The sequence below is a fragment of the Martes martes genome (assembly GCF_963455335.1).
Source record: "Martes martes genome assembly, chromosome: 8".
Lineage (NCBI taxonomy): Eukaryota > Metazoa > Chordata > Mammalia > Carnivora > Mustelidae > Martes > Martes martes.
In genome coordinates, this window is record NC_137895.1 from 19,322,744 (window position 1) to 19,348,754 (window position 26,011).

The 26,011-nt window shown below is 37.4% G+C and overlaps 1 pseudogene across 1 annotated transcript in view; it reads left to right on the forward strand.

Moving 5' to 3' along the window:
• LOC308347021 (large ribosomal subunit protein eL6-like) overlaps positions 1-2,979 on the forward strand; it is a 75,404-nt pseudogene extending 72,425 nt beyond the window's left edge. Inside the window, exon 3 of the transcript in view lies at positions 2,219-2,979. The product of the transcript in view is annotated as a large ribosomal subunit protein eL6-like (transcript). The remainder of the gene's footprint in view (positions 1-2,218) is intronic.
• The last annotated feature ends 23,032 nt before the right edge of the window (positions 2,980-26,011 follow it).

A 26,011-nucleotide genomic window follows, 5' to 3' on the forward strand; every position in this document is an offset into this window, starting at 1 on the left:
TTTGACAAAATTAATACTTTTCCTTAATAAAAACCCTCAATAAAATAGTAATAGAAGGAAACTCCTTGTATTTTTTCCGTATATTTGCAATAGTCTTCCTACTTTAATATTTGTATCCCAAGAGTCTATTCTCAACAGAACAACAAAGTTATCTTGTTAATTAGATTAATTTCACTCTTTTATCCAAAACACACTATGGCTTCAAATTTTGCTTTTGCAGTTGGCTTGAGTTGGCAAGATATCAATTTAGTTATGTATATCATCATCTCGAAAGCAAGCACTAAAGAAATATGAAGAATTATAGAAAACAAGCCAATAAGTTTAAATGAATTACCTAAAAAAGAAAGAGAAGATAGGAAAAGGAAATAAAGGGACAAAACCAGAGGAGACAAGCAAAAAAAGAAAAAAGAAAAAAAAAAGAAAGAAAAGAAAAGTAAACGATTTTTCTTTTCTTAAAAGAAAAATAAAAGATAGACTTAAATGCAACCATCAACAGTTACATTAAAGGGTACCTGGGTGGCTCAGTGGGTTAAAACCTCTGCCTTCAGCTCAGGTCATGATCCCAGGGTCCTGGGATCGAGCCCTGCATTGGGCTCTCTGCTCAGCAGGGAGCCTGCTTCCCTTCCTCTCTCTCTGCCTGCCTCTCTGCCTACTTGTGATCTCTCTCTCTGTCAAATAAATAAATAAAATCTTTTTTTAAAAAATAGTTACATTAATAGTAAATGATCCATATACCAATATAAAGACAGTAATCATTAGATGGGAAAATAAAAATATTTTTAACAGACCCAACTACACATGGTCTACAAAAAAATCCACTTTAACAGTAAAACAATAGACATGTTCCTATTATAATCAAGAACAAGTAAAGTATGCCTCCTATTTCTATTACTAATTAACATTATTCTGGAAAAGTTTGACAATGCAATTGAATAAGAAAGCAAATTAAGAAGTACAAATATTTAAAAAGAAGGAGAAAAACTAATTGTTTATAGATGGCATTGTTGCCTATGCATAAAACTCAAAAAAAAAAAAAAACTCTACAAAGCAACTATGACTTATAAAAAGGATTAGTAGAGTAGTATCACAAAATAAATAAATCTCAATATTTTTCTATTTTACGATAATGAATTAGAAAATAAATTACATTCTTAATAGCAAAACAATTATATCACCTAAGAGTTAAACTCAAGAGAAATGTGCAGAATCTCTCTGAAGAAAAACCACAATATTGTTATTGAAGGACATAAAGAAAACATGTTTAAATGGAGAACTATATCATGTTACCAGTAAAGAAGACTTAATACTATCAAGATGTCAATTCTTCCCAAATAAATAAATAAATTCAGTGTAATCCCAATGAGTTTGATGATATATTTTTGGAAACTCAACAAAAGATTCCAAAGTTCATCTGGAAGAATAATAACAAAACTAGTAAGATTTTGAAAATTATACTAATGATAGAATTTTTGACCTGCTAGAAAATAGAATATATTAGTATGCAAAATGATAACTAAAATACTGTAGTATTTAATTATGTAATTATGCCATAAAAACAAGCAAACAACAGAAAAAAATTTGAGTTTAGAACTATTTCTCTCTAAGCAGAATATGTAATTCTGTATGATTAATGTGTAAAGTGTAGTATTTCACATCAGTGGAAAATAATCTGTAAATAGTGAAGGAGTACATGACTAACCATTGTGAGGAAATAAGCCAGATTAATAATTTTTACTATATTTAAAACAAATTCCAGACTTATTAGAGATCTAAGATTTAAAGAAAAAGCTCTATAGCAGTAAAGGATTTTATTTATGAATATGTAATCTTAGTGTGGTAAGGAAAATGGCACCTACGGTATACAGGAAAATATCAAACTTTCTACAAAAATACATCTTATTTGTTAAAAAAAAATTACATTAAAAATAGAACTAAAACGGGAAAATGACTAAGAAAAATATATGCAACACACCCTTAAGGAAAAGCTCAATAATCCATAGAAAGTTGACAAAAAAGAAAAAAAAGAAAGAAAACAAAAATCGCTAACAGACAGTAGTGGAAAATACTCAAAAAAAGATTAAAAAGTTCCTTCCCCTCTTGCAAGATGGCAGGCGAAAAAATTTAGAAGCCAGATACTAAGAAGAAGAAACCTGAAGCCCATAAGGCTAATGCTGGTGGCAAGGCTGAGAAGAGTAACCCGAAGGCTAAAACACCATAGAAGGGGAAGCCCCACCGCAGCCGAAACCCTGTCCTAGTCAGAGGAATTGGCAGATACTCCTGATGGGCTATGTATTCCAGAAAGGCCATGTACAAAAGGAAGTATCCAGCGGCTAAATCCAGGGTTGAAAAGAAAAAGAAGGAGAAGGTTCTTGCTACTGTCACAAAGCCAGTTGTTGGTGACAAGAACGGTGGTACCCGAGTGGTTAAACTTCGCAAAATGCCTAGGTATTATCCTACTGAAGATGTGCCTCGAAAGCTGTTGAGCCATAGCAAAAACCCTTTCAGTCAACACATGAGAAAGCAAGCTAGCATCACCCCTGGGACCATTTTGATCATCCTCACTGGGTGCCGCAGAGGCAAGAGGGTAGTTTTCCTGAAGCAAATAAGTAGTGGCTTGCTACTTGTGACTGGACCTCTGTCTCTCAATCGAGTTCCTCTGTGTAGAACACACCAGAAATTAATCATCGCCCCTTCTACCAAAATTGATACCAGCAGTGTGAAAGTACCCAAACATCTCACTGATACTTATTTCAAGAAGAAGAAGCTGAGTAAGCCCAGACACCAGAAGGGTGAGATCTTCCACACCAAGAGAAATAAGAGATTACAGAGCAGCGCAAGATTGATCAGAAAGCTGTGGACTCACAAATTCTGCCAAAAATCAAGGCTGTTCCTCAGCTTCAGGGCTACCTCTGCTCTGTGTTTTCTCTCACAAATGGAGTTTACCCTCACAATTGGATTTCTTACAAAGAACCTAATTAAATAACTGATCCATTAAAAAAAAAGATTAAAAAGTATTTGACACATAGTAATTAAAAGTACAACTGAAGAGGTTTATCAGAGTATCAAATAGACAAAGTTCTATCTATATAAGAAAGAATAGGAGAATAGAAACTCTTATATGTTATTGGAGGAGTACAGGTTTGTATAACTATTTTTTTAAGATTTTTTTTAAGTAATCTCTACACCCAACGTGGGGCTCAAACTTCCAACCCAGAGATCGAGTCGCATGCTCTACTGACTGGCACCACTGTGTAACTTTTGAAAAGTTTATTGGAGTTCTTGAATTTTCGTTAATATACCACTTAAATTAATCCTAACAAAATAATAGTGGATTTCACTAAATGGATTATTCACAGTACTTGCTTATAAAATTCCAGACAAAATATGCCTACTCAGTTTTCTCAAAGAAATAAAATCACAGTAGCAATGAAAAGAGAGAAAGGGGATCTTTGATAAAGTAAGGAGACACCTGTAACCCTGAACTATAATATTTGAGGAAGGGCTGCGAGATGCAGGGAAATACTCAAAAAGACATCTGTGGCTAAAGATCTCAAACAAATCAGGCAGAGCACAGTACAGTTATCCAAGTATGTGGCAAAACCACAATTCTTGACTGAAACAGTGGGAACAGGATGCCTGGGCCTTTAAAGGGAGCTTCACTGAACCCCACAGAATCCTAGAGGAGAACATAGGCAATAACCTCTTTGATATCAGCCACAGCAACTTCTTTCAAGATATGTCTCCAAAGGCAAAGGAAACAAAAGCGAAAATGAACTTTTGGGACTTCATCAAGATCAAAAGCTTCTGCACAGCAACGGAAACAGTCAACAAAACAAAGAGGCAACCCACGGAATGGGAGAAGATATTTGCAAATGACAGTACAGACAAAAGGTTGATATCCAGGATCTATAAAGAACTTCTCAAACTCAACACACACAACACAGATAATCATATCAAAAAATGGGCAGAAGATATGAACAGACACTTCTCCAATGAAGACATACAAATGGCTATCAGACACATGAAAAAATGTTCATCATCACTAGCCATCAGGGAGATTCAAATTAAAACCACATTGAGATACCACCTTACACCAGTTAGAATGGCCAAAATTAGCAAGACAGGAAACAACGTGTGTTGGAGAGGATGTGGAGAAAGGGGAACCCTCTTACACTGTTGGTAGGAATGCAAGATGGTGCAGCCACTTTGGAGAACAATGTGGAGATTCCTCAAGAAGTTAAAAATAGAGCTTCCCTATGACCCTGCAATTGCACTACTGGGTATTTACTCCAAAGATACAGATGTAGTGAAAAGAAGGGCCATCTGTACCCCAATGTTTATAGCAGCAATGGCCACGATCGCCAAACTGTGGAAAGAACCAAGATGCCCTTCAATGGACGAATGGATAAGGAAGATGTGGTCCATATACACTGTGGAGTATTATGCCTCCATCAGAAAGGATGAATACCCAACTTTTATAGCAAAATGGACAGGACTGGAAGAGATTATGCTGAGTGAAATAAGTCAAGCAGAGAGAGTCAAGTATCATATGGTTTCACTTATTTGTGGAGCATAACAAATAACATGGAGGACATAGGGAGATGGAGAGGAGAAGGGAGTTGAGGGAAATTGGAAGGGGAAGTGAACCATGAGAGACTATGGACTCTGAAAAACAATCTGAGGGTTTTGAAGGGGCGGGGGGTGGGAGGTTGGGGGAGCCAGGTGGCAGGTATTAAGGAGGGCATGTATTGCATGGAGCAGTGGGTGTGGTACAAAAACAATGAATTCTGTTATGCTGAAAAGAAATTTAAAAAAAAAAAAGGAATAAGCAGAGGAGGTGGGTCTAAACAAGGCAACACACATTCTTTAGAGAAGCAGTGTATCATTGTGGAAGGTAAAGGAAATGGATCTTGAATTACAAGCGGTCCAGAAACTGCTGATACCTTTGATCTAGGGAGATATGAAGGTTGAAAGAGTTCACGCACACACACACCACTGAGTCATAATGAGCTTTGCTGTGAACCAAAAAAAGTTACTGCTTGCCTGGAACACTACCCTAGTCTCTCCCCTGAAGGAACCTCTCACAAGTAACTGGAAGAATTCACCTCATTCACAAAAGTAATAAGCAAAAAAGACCCAGCCAAGTATGTATGCAAAGTTACTTTCAGGAAAAAGAAGAAAAATGTGGGAAAAACAAGTGGCAGGTGATGAATACCCACCAGAAAAATATGGCCACTGCTCAGATAAAAATCATGATCAAATATATGGTCATGAATAAAGTCACCTAATGAATCAAAGAGCTCAAAGCAGAGAACTGGAGGAGATGAAACATGAGCTGGCAGACGTAAGAAATAAGTAGAAGAAAAAAATAAATCCACCCAAGAAATCAAGTCCATATTGAGCAGCACAAACAGCCATCACTGAAATTACACCAAGGAATAGAACAGGATTGAGAAAAGCAAGCAAAATGTTAGATACAAACTATAGACTAAATCAATAACAAAAAACAACACAAAACAAAGAAAGAAAATAATTTAAAGATGTAATTTTGAAAAAACTGGGACTTAAACCTGTAAGTTAAAATAGCAGTTCATACACAAACTACAGGAAAAACAACAAAACTAAATTACTGCAATGAGATCAGAAAACTAAAACATACCCAAGCAATAGCACTGAACTATAAAGATGAAAAACAACAACAATAACAACAAAGAACTTTGGGCATCAGGCAAAATGAGTAAGTTATCTACAAGTTTGAAGTAGACTTCCTGTTTCTTCTAAACTTCCTCTTATTTTGGGGCTACCCAGGTAGATAACTTCCCAGCTTTCTTTGCAATTACTTAGGGTGGACACATAACTATGTTCTGGACAACTGGATATGTGCTATAGTGAAGTGTGCAAAGTCATCTGCAATTTAGAGACAGCTGCTTTCCCTGAATTTTGCCTCTTTTTGTCCTCTTCAAGCCAGAATGTAGATATACCAGGGTCCCACCTCCAATCTTGGGGGTGAAAACAATGTCTTAGGGGGATGGTGGAGCAATAAGACAGAAATTGCTCCCTGGATGATTTTATGCAGCATTTGTTCTGATAACCTAGACCAGCCAAACTGACATGTGAAAGAAGATATAAACTTCAATATTATTTAAATCATTGTATCAGTATCACATTCTTTCCTATACCAAATATGAAGGGAAAGAAATTAGACTGGCCTCATATTTCACAACAATATTCAGTGCTGAAAGACAGATATGGTACTTACTGTCTTGGTCAGTTTCAGGCTGCTATAGCAGAATTGCATACACTGAATGGATAACAAACAACAGGAATTTATTTCTCACAGTTGTATTTCTGGAGGCTAGGAGGTCTAAGATCAAGGTGCCAGCAGAGAGTCTGTTTCCAGGTTCACAGACAACCATTTTCTCACTGTGTCTTAATATGGCAGAAGAGGTAAAGGAGTTCCCTGGGATCTCTTTAATTAGGGCAGTAATTCCATCTATGAAATCTCCACCCTCATGATATAACCATTCCCCAGATCCCCACTTTTAAATACAATCACATTGGGGATTAGGTTTCAACATATTAATTTTGGAGGGATACAAACAAGAGCCAATCAAAAAGCTATTACAAACAATAATTTAATTTAATAAAATACCTAGGTTCAAAATTAATATAAAAATAATTCCACCTACAACTTTGATATACATGCTTCTATCAAACCAAACCTCACACACACACACATACATGAAAATTTGGATAAAATAAAATAATGTGTTTGGAAGCATTAGAAATTCTCCGGGCAGCGGAACTTGAGAGGTAAAGCTCTCCAAGAGTCAAGAAGTACTGAGATAAGTTCAACATTCTATTCTACTCTTCTTCTGAATGCATTTGCTGATTTGCAAGAGTCTAGCATCTGAGAATTCAGATTGGTTAGAGGATTGGTTTCCTCTAAGGCCCCTCTGTTTGGCTCATAGATGTCCATCTTTTCCCCATGTCTTTTTTTAAATATTTTATTTATTTTTTGACAGAGAGAGACAGCAAGAGGGAACACAAGCATGGGGGAGTGGAGAAGCAGGCTTCCCACTGAGCGGGGAGCCTGACGTGGGGCTTGATCCGAGGACCCCAGGATCATGACCTGGGCTGAAGGCAGTTGCTTAATGACAGAGCCACCCAGGAGCCCCTCCCTATGTCTTCACATGGTCTGCCCTCTATGCATGTCTGTGACCTAGTCTCCTCTTTTTAAAGTACACCAGTCACATTGGATTAGGGCCCACCACAATGACCTCGTTTTAATTTAATTACCTCTTTTAAGATCTCATCTACAAACACAGTCACATTCTGAGGTACTGTCAATTAGAACATAGGAATTTGGGAAGGACACAATTTAGTGTATAAGAGATACTAAGAAATAGAAAAAAACTTGGGTAGCTTACTGATGCTATACCTCAAGGAAGGCCTATCAAGGAGGTGAAACTTTAGTAAACATGACAAGCATTTAGTTAGAGCTCCCAAAAGATTGCTTCCTGCAGTCAAACTGGAAGTGGATTAGCCTTCATGTACACTGCAGTCCATCTTCAAACCAGCTCCATCCCAGACAACACCGAGGTGAACTCCCTGTCAGAAGCAGCTGCAAATCTTCTCTGAAGAAAAGGACAGCATTTAGACTCTCAAATTATCTTGAAAAATTTCAATATTTGCCATTTGATCAAAAATTACAAAGTACAAGAGGAAATAGAAACAAACAGTTGAAAACCAAGAAGAAAAGATTCAGTTACTGTTCAAATACTGGAGATCCAGAGTTCTGTTCTAGATGTACTATGCCAGTTTTCAAAAGGGCCTCAAAGATAACCAATAGATTTGGAAGTAAACTAACCACTTCTTTTTTTTTTCCTTAAAGATTTTATTTATTTATTTGACAGACAGATCACAAGTAGGCAGAGAGGCAGGCAGAGAAAGAGAGGGGGAAGCAGGCTTCCTGCCAAGCAGAGAACCTGATGCAGGGCTCGATCCCAGGACCCTGGGATCATGACCTGAGCTGAAGGCAGAGGCTTAACACACTGAGCCACCCAGGCGCCCCAAACTAACCACTTCTTGAAACAAAACATAATCATCATTAAAGGAAGACAATAAAATAAATATACTCAACAATGTAAAACACAAGATGAACAGTATATAATATAAAATTGCTCAACATACCATAAAGCAGAAAACTGTGACCCATAAAAGAAAAAGTACTAAAAAACACACAATCAAAAATGACAGTGATGATGAAACCAGCAAACAAGAGTGTTAAGACAAGTACTACAACTATGTTTAAGTATTTAAAGCAAAATACACATACAGTAAGAAAGAAATTGTATGAGATCTAGAGATAATGTCAAAGATAGGAGCAAAGTTATCATAAATAAATTGCTAAAAACTAATGATAAAGAAAATACTTCAAAAGCAACCAGAAAAAAAAAAAAGCATGATGAACAGAAGAACAAAAATGAAATTAACTAAAGACTTCTTATTATAAACTATGGAAGCTAGAAGAGGGTGAAACAACATCTTTAAACTACTAAAAAAAAAAAAAAAAGCAAAACAAAACAAAACAACTTGTCAAGTTAGAATTCTGCATTCAGTAAAGATATCCTCCAAAATAAAGATGAAATAAACATATTTTTTTAAAGACATGTTCAAGGGGTGCCTGGGTGGCTCAGTGGATTGAGCCTCTGCCTTTGACTCAGGTCAGGGTCTCAGGGTCCTGGGATTGAGCCCCACATTAGGCTTTCTGCTCAGCAGGGAGCCTGCTTCCCCCTCTCTCTCTGCCTACCTCTCTGCCTACTTGTAATCTCTGTCTGTCAAATAAATAAATAAAGTATTTTTTTAAAAAAAGACACCTTCAAAATGTTGAGAGAATTTATCACTAGGCTGTCTATATTGAGAAGAAAAATAATACCAGATGGCAAGTTGGATCTACACAAAAGAACAAAAATTACAAAAATGGTAAAGATGTGGATAAATGTAAAACTTTACCTCATTTTTAAAATTCTTTAAAAGATACCTTCCATTTAAGTCAAAATTATAATAATGTATTGTGGAATGTATACCCTGTATGTAAAAACCATATAAGGGTATCTGGGTGACTCAGTCAGTTAAGCATCTGACTTTGGCTTAGGTCATGATCTCAGGGTCCTGGGATTGAGCCCCTCACGGTTGCGCCCTGCACTCAGCGGGGAGTCTGCTTAAGATTCTCTCTATCCTTCTTCCCTCTGCCCTGTCCCATTCCTCCCACCCCCGCTCTCTCACGTACGTGCTCACTCTCTCTCTCTAAGTAAATAAATAAATAAATATTTTTTTTTAAATCAAAGGTAAAGAAGAGGTATTTAAGGAAGTAAGACTCCTGAAAAGGTGGAAAATGTAGGATAGAACACACTGACAAAGGACGGAATTGAACAAGAGGTGGAATACTGAAACAAAAACAAAACTAGAACAAATGGGTGCAAATGAAAAGAATGTTGTAGGTTGTCTGGGTGCCTGAGCCTTTAGCTCAGGTCATGATCTCAGGGTCCTGGGATCGAGTACTGCATTGGACTCTCTGCTCAGTGGGAAGCCTGCTTCCCCCTCTCTCTCTTCCTGCCTCTCTGCCGACTTGTGATCTCTCTCTGTCAAATAAATAAATAAAATAAATAATAAACAAAATATTTTTAAAAATAAAATCTCTTAAAAAATAAAATTAATTTTAAAAAATTTAAAGAATAAATAAAATTTAAATAAAATTTAAAAGAAAAGAAAAGAATGTTGTAGAAGCTAAAGGTAAAAGTTATGGAATTACTGGATCTTTTTTTGCATAGCAGAATTTTTGAAAAACCAAAGTTATACTTTTCAAAGAGTCTTAAACTATTATGGCCTATCTGTGAATGGAAGAGAGAGAACTCCTGGAGGATTCCCCAGTAGTGTTGAGAACACAGTTAAATTAGACACCGTGAAGCTGTGGTTTCCTCCACAAGTACTTAATGTGCTACACGTGAGAGGAGGACAGGACAGGAATGACTGGCTATAGTTTGGTACTAGTTTGGTGCTGGCCTTCTCCACGATCAGCACAACAAAAAATAGGAAGTAATACTATTGAGGATAAGAGAGAGAGACAAAATGAAGGAGTGGATTGCAGGGTATAGGATAAATACAGAAAAAAAGTGGGGGAAGCCAAAAGTGAACAAATATATTGGGAGAAATTGGAAAGGAACTGAGAGAACTGATATAGTCAAAAAAGCATTGAGAGTTGGAGACACAGAGAATACAACCTCCTCTAATATCTGCAGGGAATTGGCAAGCATACAAATAGACCTACTTATAAATTTAAGGGTAATATGAATTGCCAATGTTATAAGTGTTCTTTGGCCTCCATGGGCAACCACCATGAACACTGTGCTAATTTGGGAGTATCTCCGGAATCACATTGGAATGTGAAGAAAAGGTGGCATTGGCTTAGGACCCTCTCTTTGCATGGTGATGAAGTGTGTAAGAGGCTAAAACTATTTGCTAACATTTTGTAGAACTGTTGCTTGTGATAACTTGGAAGACAGATCATACATTAAATGAACTTATAGCCCCAGGAAAAAAGACTGGAAAATGGAAAGAGAGTAGCAAGACTTAGTTGCTCTTAGTTGCTATGTTTGCCAAGTGTTGTAGGTTAGATTGTGTACCCCCCTTCCATAACCAAAAAAGATTTTTTGGATTTCTAACCCAAATACCTCAGAATGTGACTTTATATTGAAGATACAGATAATCAAGTTAAAATGAGGCCATTAGGGTGAACTCTGTCCAATGTAATTGCATAAAAATTAAAAAGGGAAATTTGGCACAGAGGCACACACACAGGGAAACACCCATATTGAAGGTGAAGGTGGAGATTGGGTGACGCATCCACAAGCCAAGGACACCAAAGATTGACAGCTATCAACCAGAAGCTAGGAAAGAGGCTTGGAACATTGTCCCTCACAGCCCTCAGAAGGGACCAATGCTGCTGACACTTTGAACTTGGACTTCTGGCCTCTGGATCTGGGAGACAATACATTTTTGTTTATTAAGTCACTCAACTTGTAATACTTTGTTATTACAAGGATCAAATCAAGGGTATGGCCATCACATTCATAATTAAATTTTCTGAATAGGTTAAGATGTCCCAAAGCAAAGTTTTAATACCAATATATCTTTCTATTTTATGAAATGGCTTACAAAAATTAATTTAGAGCTTGGATCTCCATCACCTGAGAAATGTAGATACAGCTCAAAGAATGCTCAGCTTTCCTCATATCCATAACTTAGATTTGAAGGACAGGTATCCAAGTCATCACCAAATGGGTAATTCAGTGAATGATAGCAAAAAGAAAGGATAGTATTTTTATATACAATATAAGCTTCAAATGAGGTATTTATCTAAGGAATCAAAATGATTACAAAATAATTTCCGTGAGACAGTCTCTCTGTTTTGTTCTCAGTTGTATTCTCAGCACCTAACCCAGAGGACCTAGACTAGAAGCTGCTCAACAAATATTTGCTTATAACAAGAATAAATGATGAAAGAGGAGTCAGAAGAAGTTGGGCTTTTCTCTGCTTGTTCATCCTGGTCCCACGATGCTGAAAGAAGTGGAAAATGAGAAACCCACTTAAGCAGTATTCTCAAAGGGAACTGAATTTCACTGAGGGTAAGAAGATAAAGGGAGACTTTGAGAAATCTGTATGAGACTGTGTAGGGTTTCTTTGGCCCAATCACCCATAGGCAGACTTGCCATTGATTTATCACTATCTCCCTAGCTTACTTCTCCCAGAACTAGGACATACCTCTCTTGTAAAACCCACAAACTTCTGTAATCCCAACTTTTATTTTTCAGCAGATGATGGTATTTCTCTTTTTTTTACCAAGAGTATTGAAACCATTCAACATAAGCATTCTCATCAAATCCTGTCATTTTAGTCTCTAAGTTGTGAAGAATATTGAGACTTTCTAGTATCCATATCACAGATGATGACATAGCCTCATCTTTAAGGCTGCATATCTGGGTTCCTACTTGTTTGCAAAGAGGACATTTTTGTATATGTATATGTATTATCATGTATAATACATATACATTAGTATATGATCTAGCTGAATTGGAAATCAATGTCTTGACCCTTCACCTTGCTCCCCCATCCCCATCATCTGCTCCTTCAGACCAAGAACTCTTTCTGAAAATCTTGACATAAATACTTCCAAGTGTAGAAAACTCCCATTTTTTTGACTCTGCCTACTAGATTAAAAGCATCAATTCTGTGATGGGTATTAAGGAGGGCACAGATTGCATGGAGCACTGGGTGTTATACACAAACAATGAATCATGAGCACTACATCAAAAACTAATGATGTACTGTATGGTAACTAACATTGCACAATAAAAATAAATAGATAAAGTTTTTTTTTAAAAAAAAAAAAGCTTCAAGTGTCCATGGGCACTACCATTATGTAATGCATAGGAAAGGGAACAAAGGCATTAGAACTTAGTTAAAATCATTCCACAAACCAGGCCCATTATAGAACTATTCCTCTAAGTTCTTACTCTTTCACCTACCTTATTTGCAAACATCCTTGTTCACATTCACTTTCTTGATGTGCACCTTACTTATAAGGTTTCTAATCACATTCTAGTTCCTCTAAGGCCATGAGAATATTTCAGAAATAGTATTTTATATAATGTGTTCCTGCTCATACATTCACCCAGATGACCCCTGGTCACATCTATCCCATGATAGTTAGGTGAAATGGGTTTGTGCTTCTAATTCTAGTTCAAAGAAATCCAAAGTCATCTCCAAGATTTCTACAAATTCCCAAGACTTATGTTTTTATGATTTCTTCTGCTCAGTTCTACATTATATTAATCTGGAACTAAATCCAACTTCATTCAATAGAAAGGCCTCTATTCACATAAAACATAGATTTTCCTGAATATGTAGGGAACACAAGGAAGGACCATAGCCTACACCACAGAGCAAATACCTTAGAACTCCATATCAACCATCCCTCTTCTCCAGAGTCTTTTCTGGCCATCTCACCACTGGGGATTCCTCTGTTTTTTCTTAACATACCCAGCACCTAACTCCATGCATGTCCATAAACTCCCCCAGAAACCCGGACCCCAGAGGTTTCACTGTCTACCTCCAATGTATTTTTCCAGACAACTACTGTTTCCTCCCTAAGAGGAATTCTGATGCAAGTCATTATGGTTATCCATGTTGCTTTCTGGAAATTGTTTATTAATTGTAGTCTGTTTTCCTTTGTTTTTTGAATGAGGAAACTGAGGCTCAGGGATCTTAAGTGCCTTGCTTATTTTAGCTCTTAGAACAGTGTTTACACAGGCTACATGATGCAGAATCACTGGGTGGTTGGTTTTTTTTGTTTTGTTTTGTTTTTTGTTTTTTTTTTTTTTTTAATGCTGAATTTGGGACTCCACCTTTGATCTACTGAACAAGACTCCCAAATAATTTTTAGGTACACAAAATCACTATAACTTAAGGACTGGAGGGGCAAGAGATACGTAAAGTCATTATAAATTTAATTTAAATCTAAGCTTAAGAATGACAGTTTGGATTCATTTAGCACCCAAAAAGATTTCAGACAACTTTGACACAGGACAAAGTAAATACTAGTGTCATTTTGGTGGAAAGAACACCAGACTAGCAGTCAAGGCTAATTGTGTGACCTTGAGCAAGTTACTTAACATCTCTGGATCTCAGGTTCTTGGGGGAAAATACTGCTTTCCCTACTTAACTCCAAGGACTAGGAGAAGGATAAAATGAGATCACGTTCGTGAAAACACTTGTGGGAGGAGGGGAAAATAAATAGCTCTCTACAACTGCTAGGTATTATTTCGAAGTCCTACTTGGGCCTGGAAAATATCAATCTTCTGCATGTTACCAGTATGCTAGTAAGGCAGCCTGTGGAGTTTTTCAAGAAGCTAGTAGGATCCAAGTTAGGCAGCTCATTGCTCAGGCTGAGTAGCCAGAGAGGGGAATTCTTCATTCAGAGCAGCATCTGTTAGTGATTACGGTTTCAGAGGCATGTGTCTGAACTGAAGGCAATGCTACAGAATTGGTCGTAGCAGCAGTCCCAATGGTAAAACAGATTCCATCTTTAAAGTGGATATGAAAGGTAAACATGAAAGCATTATGCTACAATCACATGGAGTAAAACAGCGCTTGTTTAACATCCCCCACAACCTACTCACAAACACACACAAAGGAAAACAACAATAGACAAAGGGTTACGTGAAAGAAAGAGAGCCTGAGAAAACAATTACAACCATCAAACTCAGAAGAGCTCACTTGCACTCTGCTAATTGCTCAATATATTTGTGGAGTGGGCCTCTTTGGCATCCATTCCCTGACATGTTCTTCCTTCAAAACTCAAGTTTGTTCAATTTGGATCCTTGGCAAAAAAAAAAATCCCTCATCCAAAAATCACTATGAATTCTGTCAGAGATCTGACTATAGCTAAAGAAAGTAAATTTATTATAACTCAGAAGATATAATGGACTTGGAACAAAGACCAAAGACCTGGGCCCAGAGGGGAAAACAGTGATCCTTGGATTTCCAGGTGGGCCAGGTGAGTGAGAAGTTCTGAACATGACCGGGGTGGAAGAAGGGTGGAGGCAGAATGAGACCCCAGGGATTTTGTTAGAGTGTTTTTGTGAAAGTGTGCATTTTCTAACTATAAAAGGGAATGTATGTGTATGCTCAAGTTGAACTTAGCCTAAAGAAGAGTACCTTTCAACATTTAAAGAAAAAGTCAAGACTAGAAGTATAAGGTAGGTCAGAATTTACTGGTGAAGCTATAAATTTCAGTTGAGTGTACATGAGTCAAAAACATGATGTCCTGCACCAGGGGAGAATCCTGGTTTTAATGAGGAATACCTAGAAGATACTTGGAAAATCAGCAACTCGAATAGGTTGGCTGGTTTAAGTTCCATCTTTCTAGAAGCACTTGAAGAGAAAGCAGGGAGAGCTATGCCTATGCCCAAAGCAAGTGACCAGTAGGAGAAAAGAGAGGCAAAAGCTGACTCCATGTACATGTATCCAAGGATGATCTTAGCACAAGAAAGCTCCTCTAGTAAAGCAGAGCCTTGGGCCTATGGGCCACATTCACTAAGGCCAGAGGAGATGAACTATAGTCATCTCTATTTGGTTAGAAGTTTGTTTGCCTGTTTGTTTGTTATCCATATGGAAATGAATGGTCACCTCATAAACTAAGTCTAGCCACAAATCCTTTAAATCTATCTTATAGAAACTACCTTTCAGGGCATGAAACAGACTAAGAAGATAATAAATTTTTTTCAGTAGAAAGGTCATTAAACTAAGAGTGAAGAGGCTTGGGTTCTAGTCCAGTTTTTTCAATTACTGGCTGAGGTGGCATTGCAAGACCTCTCTATGTAATCTACTGGAAGCCTGCAGTGAGGGGACAGCGCAGGGTGGGGAGATGTGGAAAGATGATCTTCAAGGTCCCTTCCAGTGAAAACAGTCTATGATTCCAGTTAGCATATAATATAATTGAGGAAGTCTGAAAGGTTATATATCAAAACATGACTAGAGGATACCTCAGGGGAATGGGATTAGCACAGGAGTAGAGAGACAAAAGAAAATAATTGGAGAACACTTTCAGTGAGGAAAAAATGCAAAGGCAGGAGGGATTTGTGAGTGAAATATTAAACAAGAAAAGTTTCAGTTAGCATATAAAATAATAGAGAAAGTCTGGAAAGCCATATATCAAAACATGACTAGTAGTCAGAGTCTGAGCACGAAACAGAAAGAGACTTGGGAGAGCCAACGGTGTGAATATTTTATTTGCCCTCTCTCTCTCCTGCCCTTGTTGGAAAATCCATGGTGGAGCCACTAGATACCACTCAATTCCTTCTAATTGTTCTTTAACCTTTGGACCCAAGCCTCCATGCCCAGTGACAGGAGGAAGGACATATAGTTGGTGTTACCTGGGAAAGTGCTCTGCAGCCTCCTGTACAATACACCATCTGATTTTCTGGCACAGTTTGAAGAAAACTGAGCTTGTCTTTCATCCTGTACTGATACTGCTATTTTCCCCAGAGGTTTTAACTTCATTACTGTGGCTTCTTATGTCATCCTAGTTCCTCTCTTTGTCCCCATAAGCTTCAGGGTCTACAAGTCTATCACGTAAGCTATATAGAAGCCAAAAGAAGGACATGCAATCAAACTGTTTTCAGAAGTTTTCCATGGTTTTAAGTGACCCTGTCAACAGGGTCCCAAACTCATCATGTGTCTGTTTCTGGTAGAGGATCTGGTTGTCTTCATGTAGCTGATGACTTTTATTGGTGCAGTTCATTGGAACTGCCCTGCTGATCTTCACCAAATTATAAATTTGCAGGGTTCCAATGAAATGTATGAACCCCAGATTGATTACTCTGTTGAGTCATCAAGATCAAACCAAGTCAGCTGTTGAAGGACCCAAGCAAAACTCTCTGGTATTCCAAAGAGAAAAGCAGAATAAGTCCTTGTAAATTAAAAAAAAATTAAAGTGTTGCTAAATCACCACTGAGGACTTTTAACATTATCCTTATACTATGAAGGATATGTCCACTGTCTAATTCCAAACTTACAATCTGACATTTTCTTACCTCAGTACCAAGCTCCAGAATGTGTTAGATTGAAAAGCAATACATAGCTTCAAAGCTAAAAGATAAGAAAAGAATCAAGTGAGTAAGAAAGCTAAAACCTCTAAAGGTGGTGGACCTTTTCCTGTGGCTTGAAAAGGCAAAGGATAAAGATAAACAGGAGAATGAAAAAACATACCTCCCCAGTTCTTCTAATACCCAACTATTGGTTTACAACCAGTTTCCCACCATAGTTTTGCCCTTATTCAAGGAATTATGATTACAAAAAAAAAAATTATTGGGGGTAGGGTAGAATAATGGCTATATAGTTAACTTTTCTATAATCCTTGTTGTTTTGTTTTATTTATTTATTTATTTATTTATTTTATTTGTTTATTTATTAGGAGGAGTGTGTGGTGGGGAGGGCCAGAGGGTGAGAGAGAGAAAGAGAGAGAGAGTCACAAGTAGACTCCATGCTGAGCACAGAGCCCGATTCAGGGCTCAATCCCATGACCATGAGATCATGATCTGTGCTGAAACCAAGAGTCCAGTGCTCAACCCACTGAGCCACCCAGGCGCCCCTGTAATCCTTGTTTTTATTTTCCTTTGATCTCATGTTCCTATTCCATGAAATGAGCAGTTTACTTCTATTATCGTCTCACTTGTCAAAGTAACTTTCAATTCTATTAATAACTTATAGGTGATACTGAAATCTATAAATCATAAAATACCATCTGATAAATAAGACTAAACACAGAAAGTTGGCTCACTGAGGTGATTACTACTCCTTTTGCCATTTCCCCTTAAGAAATGAAAAGCTCCACCATGGGAAGGTGGTTCTGTCTTATTTTCTCTGGATATGAGTTCTGAACTTGATTATGAGAAAGGTGCTTCTCACCCTCTTCCCTACCTACCTCAAAATTAGCAGACAAGGCTGTGATTTTCTTATGAAATTAAATGTTTGTAACTTCTATTAAAATAGTGTTAGTAATTGCCTTTGGGTAAATGGACATGCAAACAGGTCACTGAAAATTTACTTGTGTAGGTACATATTAGTAAGTAATTATAGTAGGAAGATTCCTAATTTGGAAAAAGGCCTAAATATGATTAATAGATAAGAATTTATGGATGTCATTTCCCTAATAAAGGAAAAGTACCTGGAAAGTGAGATTCATGTTCTACTACATTTTAAAACTACTTAAAAGTTGGTTTAAATGCTGTCCCTGTGAACTGCAAGGGAATGCAGTTCTATATTTTAGTAGATCTACTACATTGTAGTAGTAGTAGTAGTAGGTCTACTACTTCTAAAATGTAATCTACTACATTTTAAAACTACTTAGAAGTTGGTTTAAATGCTATCCCTATGAACTGCAAGGGAAAAATTTGGCCCAATTATTATCTCCTAGTTACCAAAACTCACTTGACAGAGTCAATGCCTCAGTTAGTCCATACTGGAAATGAGCGATTTTCCCAATAAACAAGTCTCTGATGTTTTTCTGAAATGAAAAAAATGCCATGAAAAGATGTAGGAAAAATGGTGGAGTAAGTAATGTAGGTAATAAAATAAGCACATATCTTATTCATAGCCTCTTAGATATGATGATGCTCTTATGCCTCATTTAAAACTTCATTACCTTGGAAGCCCAAAGTGTGAGAATAAATAAAAAAGACAAGGTGAGCTTTCTAGGCCACACCAAAGCTAATTCTGTGTCTAATGTATCATATGTGGTTGATTAAAAGGAGAAATAATTTAAAAATATTAATCCCTAAGCTTATCAAGTCCAGAATAATAATTAAATAAACCTTCTGATAACACTAAAAGGAGGAATATAATGAAGCCCATGTAGCTGAGCACTGTCCTTATCTAACTCTGTTTTCCTTTTCACAGGGTCACAGAACCCACAGAGGCAGAAACTAATAGCCTTCTTCTGGAGCCTAATTATTTGTTCTCAGAAACTCAAACCACTTCACTATACCCAAGAAGGCCAGAAAGTTTGCAGGTAAAGCTGAGCCAGAGAGTCTGGTTTAGTTACATGAGCCAAAACATGAGTCGACCCATTTGAGCTGACTAGACACAAGCAAAGGAAAATACAATACTTCATATATGTGTGTGTGTACGTGTTGGTCTGTGCCGTGTTTGAGCAAATGGTCACTGGGGCTGACAGGGAGTAATAACAGAGTATTTTCACTGGCTTGTCTTTTCTTTGGCTCATCTTTACTACTGGAGGCAGGGCAGCAGTGCTAAATCTTGGCTTACTTTAATTTGCCTACTTCATTTCTTGACAAGCAAGAATAGAAAGTGCAGTGGTGTTTGTTATTTCTGCAACTGATAAAACTCTTCAAGAGTTTCCCCACCCCTACTAAAGCATCCTTCTTCTAAATGCAAATATGCTTCCAAGATTTTGTGTAGTGTTGAGGTAAGAGAGAAGTTATTCATTTATTCAAAAAATGTTTGACCTTCCATTTACATGGAACAGTGCTAGGCACTGTAAAAAATAAAATACACAAATAAAGTAAGCATAATACACAAAGTTTTAGAACTAACTGTAGGGTAAGAAAATGTTTGTTAGTAACACAGAGCTCCTTTTCAAAAAGTGTGATACAAATCTCTTTCAATATAGACTGACCTAGATATAAGGATATCTAAGTATAGGCCTAGATACAGATAAACAGATACAAAGACAGCTATAAAGAACTAACTCTCCCTGCTGTGTAAGGATCTTCTTTCTCCATCCCAATTTAGAACCTTCTACACATGCAGGTCTGGCCCTAGACAAAAGAGTGAAGTGGGTGGCCTTCACCTTCAGGGCTTCCCAACAATCTTATAGGTTTTCTGTCCTTTCAGGGTCCATTTTGCTAATGATTACTCTAACTACTCTACTCTAGGACTTGCCCCTCAGTCAATGGCCCACTGTGGTCCTCGCAAATTCTTTCTCTCCCGTTCCACTTCCCAAGTCTGGAGCTCTCTGAGGATGACCATTCAGAAGCACCAATTTTGCTAGATTACCAGCAGGCAGCATGGTATGCAAGTTGCACAGAGTGGTCCTGAATTGAGTTAAACAATTTTGTGGAATCCTGGCTCAAATACTTACCAGTTCTGTGATCTTGAAGAGCTTACTTAACTCGTGTCTCAGTTTCCTTTTAGGTAAGACTGGATAAAGGAGGATGGTGGCTAATAGCATATGTCATCTAATCTATGATGCCTTCTCTCTTCTCAGTTTCACCATGATTTTACACCTCACTAGGATAGAAAAGAATGTTCTAAATTATGCATGTAAGATGCTTTTGATTGTAATAAACAACCAAATTCCTGGGACCCTGGGTGGCTCATTTGGTAAAGCGACTGCTTCGGCTCAAGTCATGATCCTGGAGTCCCAGGATTGAGTCCTGCATTAGGCTCCCTGCTCAGCAGGGAGTCTGCTTCCTCCTTTGACCCTGCCCCTTCTCATGCTCTCTCTGTCTCTCATTTGCTATCTCTCAAATAAATAAATAAAATCTTAAAAATGTATATATATATATATATATCTTAAAATGTGTATATATATGTATATATGTGTATACATATATACATATATATATACACACAGCCAGATTCCAGAGTGTTAAAATTTGAAAAAAGGTACAACCTAAAAGTGATTAAATACAATAATATCTACCTCATAAGTTTATTCTCAGTATTAACTAAGGTAACCAATATAGTGTGCTTACCACAATTCCAGGCACAAATTAAGCACTTGAGTGTTAGCTAATACTACAGAGTTTCTCCAGCCTTTATACTTTATCTTAACAAGGGCTCTTTAAATACAACACCTTGGAGAGGAGGAGCAAGATGCCAGAGGAGTATAAGACCTAATATCATCAGGTCCCAGGAGTTCAGCTAGATAGTTATCAAACAATTATGAACACATACATACTCAACAGGAGATCAAAGAGAAGAATAGCAGCAATTCTAGGAACAGAAAAGCAACCACTTTCTGGAAGGTAGGATGTGAGCAGAAGTGAATCCGAGGTGACACACAGGAAGATAGACTGCGGGGATGTGGGGCCAGCTCCCAGGAAGCGGTAGAGCAATGGAGCACAAAATCAGAACTTTTAGAAGTCTGCTCCACTGAGGGACGTCACTCCAGAGGCTAAATGGAGGTAAACAATGTTGTCTCAGCCCCAGCAGGGTCACAGAAAGACCAGGAGTGTCTGAGTGTGGCAGAGCTGCCAGGTATCTAAGCGGGGAAGCTGACTGCAGAGACAGAGTCAAGGTAGGAGCTCTGAGCTCAGGGTTACTTTAAACCATGATCCAAGGCACAGTCAGACCACTGGTCTTCGAGCAGAGACCCCACAAGTGGCAGATCCAAGGAGACCCCCTCCTTCCTGCTCCAGGAAGATCAGCATGGGAGCACGTGGCAGGAGTCTGCTGGGCTTAGAAACTCCAAACAGGGTTGTGTGCTATAGATAGAAACACTTGGTCACAGGCTGGGTGAGCATGGAGTGAAGCCAGAGACCAGGAGACAGGCATGATTGACTTCTTTTCTCTGAGGGCACACTGAGGAGTGACACCCCAAGCTCTTGGCTCCTCTGGTGCTGGGGATTGGGATACTGCCATTTTCATTCCCATCCTCCAAAGCTGTACGGAAAGCATTCAGGGAACAAAAGCTGCCGAGAGCAATTGGCAAGAATGGTGCAATTCCACCTTGGGAAAAGACATTTGAGAATCAATGCAACAGTCTCAGCCCCCAGATCAATAAGAACATCCAGCCAAGACCAAGTTCACCAATCAATGAGAACTGCAAAACCTCAGAAATAGGGGGATACAGCATATGGAATTCACAACTTTTTCCCCATGATTCTTTAGTATTTCAGAGATAATTTTTATTCTATTTTTTCTTACACTTTTTATTTTTTCTTTCCTACTTTAATGGTTTTTAACTATTTTATCTTATTAATACCTTTTTTAAATTTTTTTTTAATTTTTATTGTTATAGTCATATTCTATCCCTTCAATGTGTTTAGCTTTATTTTTTATATACATTTAGGTTTTTCTTTCTTTAAAATTTTGGGATAGAGTTTCTTCTAACAGATCAAAATATACCCTAAATCTAGCACATAGCTTTGTTCTAGTCTCCAGCCTGATGACATTCTCTCCTTTTTTTTTCTTTTTTCAACCTACTTCTTATCAATCCTTTTTTAGTATCTTCAATTTTCACATTTACAGTCATAGTCCATCCCTTCATCATGTTGACCCTTATTTATGTCATTATGTCTTTCATTAAAATTTTGGGAGGCTATTTCTTCTAACAGACCAAAATACACCCAAAATCAAGCATGTGGCTCTGGTTTTTTCCTTTTTTCCTCCTTTCTTTTCCTGGTTTTGGGTCTCTTCTGATTTGTTTAGCATATATTTTTCTGGGTTCATTGCTATCTTTATAGTATTTTGTTCTCTCATTTATCTATTCTTACCTGGATAAAGTAACAAGGCTGAAAAACTCACCGCCAAAAAAAAAAAAAAAAAAAAAAAGAACAAGAGGGAAAACCTATGGCTAGGGATCTAATCCATATGGACATTAATAGGATGTCAGATCTAGAGTTCAGAATGACAATTATCAAGGTGCTGGCTGGGCTCAAAAAAAGCATGGATGACACTAGAGAATCCCTTTCTGGAGAAATAAAAGAACTAAAATACAACCAGTTGAAATAAAAAAAGCTATTAATGAGGTGTGATAAAAAATGGAGGCTGCTAGGATAAATGAGTCAGAAGAGAAAATTAGTGATATAGAAGAACAAATGATGGAGAGTAAAGAAGCTGAGCAAGAGAGATAAACAACTACTGGACCATGAGGGGAGACTTGAGAGATAAGTGATACCATAAGACAAAGCAATATTATAATAATTGGGGTCCCAGAAGAAGAAGAAGAAAGAGAGAAAGGGGCTGAAGGTATATTGGAGCAAATTATAGCAGAGAATTTCCCTAACTTGGCAAAGAGAACAAGCAACAAAATCCAGGAGGCACAGAGAACCGCCACCCAAAATCAATAAAAATAGGTCCACACCCCATCATCTAATACTAAAACTTACAAGTCTCAGTGACAAAGAGAAAATCCTGAAAGCAGCTTGGGACAAGAGGTCTGTGGCATACAATGGTAGAAATATTAGATTGGCCACAGACCCATCCACAGAGACCTTGCAAGCCAGAAAGAACTGGCATGATATATTCAGAGCACCTAATGAGAAAAATATGTAGCCAAGAATACTATATCCAGCTGGCTGTCACTGAAAACAGGAGAGATAAAGAGCTTCCAGGACAAACAAAAACTAAAAGAATTTGTAAACACAAAACCAGCTCTACAGGAAATATTGAAAGGGGTCCTCTAAGCAAAGAAATAGCCTAAAAGTAACAGACCAGAGAGGAACAGAGACAATATACAGTAACAGTCACCTTACAGGCAATACAATGGCACTAAGTTCATATCTTTCAGTAGTTACCCTGAATGTAAATGGGCTAAATGCCCCAATCAAAAGACAAAGCATATCAGGATGGATTAAAAAAAATAAGACCCATTGATATGATGTCAGCAAGAGACTCACTTTAGACCCAAAGACACCTCCAGATTTAAAGTGAGGGGGTGGAAAACAATTTACCATGCTAAATGACATCAAAAGAAAGCTGGGGTCACAATCCTTATAACAGATAAATTAGATTTTAAGCCAGACTATAATAAGAGATTAGGAAGGTCACTATATCATACTTAAAGGATCTGTCCAATAAGAAGATCCAAAAATTTTATATATTTATGCCCCTAACATGGGATCAGCCAACTATATAAATCAATAAATAACAAAATCAAAGAAACACATTGACAATAATACAATAATATTAGGGGACTTTAACACCCCTGCCACTGAAATGGACAGATCATCTAAGCAAAAAATCAACAAGAAAATAAAGTCTTTAAATGACACACTGGACCAGATAGACATCACAGATGAATTCAAAATATTCCATCCCAAAGCAATAGAATATACATTCTTCTCTAGTGCACATGAAACATTCTCCAGAATAGATCTCATCCTGAGTCACAAATCAGGTCTCAACCAGTACCAAAAGATTGGGATCATTCCATACATATGTTCAGACCACAATGCTTTGAAACTAGAACTCAACCACAAGAGGAAAGTTGGAAAGAACTCAAATACATGGAGGCTAAAGAGCATCCTACAAAAGAATGAATGGGTCAACCAGGAAATTAAAGAAGAATTTTAAACATTCATGGAAACAAATGAAAATGAAAGCACAACTGTTCAAAATCTTTGGGACATAGCAAAGGCAGTCCTGAGAGGAAAGTATATAGCACTATAAGCCTTTCTCAAGAAACAAGAAAGGTCTCAAGTACACAATCTAACCCTACACCTGAAGGAGCTAGAGAAAGAACAGCAAAGAAAACCTGAACCCAGCAGGAGAAGAGAAAACAATGAACTAGAAACCAAAAGGACACTAGAATAAATCAACAAAACTAGGAGCTGGTTCTTTTAAAGAATTAATAAGATCGATAAACCCCTGGCCAGACTCATCCAAAAGAAAAGAGAAAGGACCCAAATTAACAAAATCATGAATAAAAGAGGAGGGATCACAACTAACACCAAAAAAATAAAAATTATAAGAACATATTATGAGAAATTATATGCCAGCAAATTTGACAATCTGGAAGAAATGGATGCATCCCTAGAGACATATAAACTCCCAAAACTGAACCTGGAAGAAACAGAAAACCTGAACCATAGCCAGTAAGGAGATTGAAGCAGTCATCAAAAATGTCCCAACAAACAAGAGCCCAGGGCCAGATGGCTTCCCAGGGAAATTCTACAAAACATGTAGAGAAGAATTAATACCTATTCTCCTGAAACTGTTCCAAAATATAGAAATGGAAGGAAAACTTCCAAACTCATTTTATGAGGCCAGCATTACCTTGATCCCAAAACCAAAAACCTCATCAAAAAGGAGAATTACAGACCAATATCCTTGATGAACACAGATGCTAAAATTCTCACCAAAATACTAGCCAATAGGATCCAACAGTACATCTATTCAGCACAACCAAGTGGGATTTATTCCTGGGCTACAACATTGGCTCAAAATCCAAAAATCAATCTGTGATACAATACATTAATAAAAGAAAGAACAAGAATCATATGATACTCTCAAAAGATGCTGAAATAGCATTTGTCAAAGTACAGCAAACTTCCCTGATCAAAACTCTTCACAGTGTTTGAATATAGGGTACATGCCTCAATATAATAAAAGCCATCCATGAAAAACGCACAGTAAGTTTTTCCCCTAAGCTCAGGAACACAGCAAGGCTGTCCACTATCACCACTCCTATTCAACATAGTACTAGAAGTCCTAGCCTCAGCAATCAGACAACAACAACAACAAAAAATAATAAAATAAAATAACATAAAATAGAATAGAATAAAATAAAATGCATCTGAATTGGCAAAGAAGAAGTCAAACTCTCACTCTTCACAGATGATATGATACCTTATGTGGAAAACCCAAAAGACCACACCAGAACTGCTGGAACTCGTACAGGAATTCAGTATAGTGTCAGGACATAAAATCAATGCACATGAATCAGTTGCATTTATATAGACCAACAACAGGACAGAAGAAAGAGAAATTAAGGAGTTGATCCCAATTACAATTGCACCCAAAACCATAAGATACCTAGGAATAAACCTAACCAAATACTCAGAAAACTATAAAGTACTCATGAAGGAAATTGAGGAAGACACAAAGCAATGGGAAAACATCCTATGCTCATGGATTGGAAGAACAAATATTGTAAAAATATCTATGCTACCTAGAACAATCTACATGTTTAATGCAATCCCTATCAAAATACCATCAACTTTATTCAAGGAAATGGAAAAAATCATCTTCAAATTTATATGGAACCAGAAAAGACCCCAAATAGCCAGAGGAATGTTGAAAAAGAAAACCAAAGTTGGCGGCATCACAATTCCAGACTTCAAGCTCTATTACAAAGTTGTAATCATCAAGACAGTACAGTACTGGCACAAAAACAGACACATAGATCAATGGAACAGAAATGGACCCTCACCTCTATGGTCAACTAATCTTCAACAAAAGAAGAAAGAATGTCCAATGGAAAAAAGAGAGTCTCTTCAACAAATGGTGTGGGAAAATTGGAACAGCCATGTGCAGAAGAATGAAACTGGACTATTTCCTTACACCACACACAAAAATAGACTCCAAATGGATGAAACACCTCAATGTGAGACAGGAATCCATCAAAATCCTTTAGGAGAACATAGGCAGCAACCTCTTGAACCTCAGCTGCAACAACTTCTTCCTAGAAACATCACCAAAG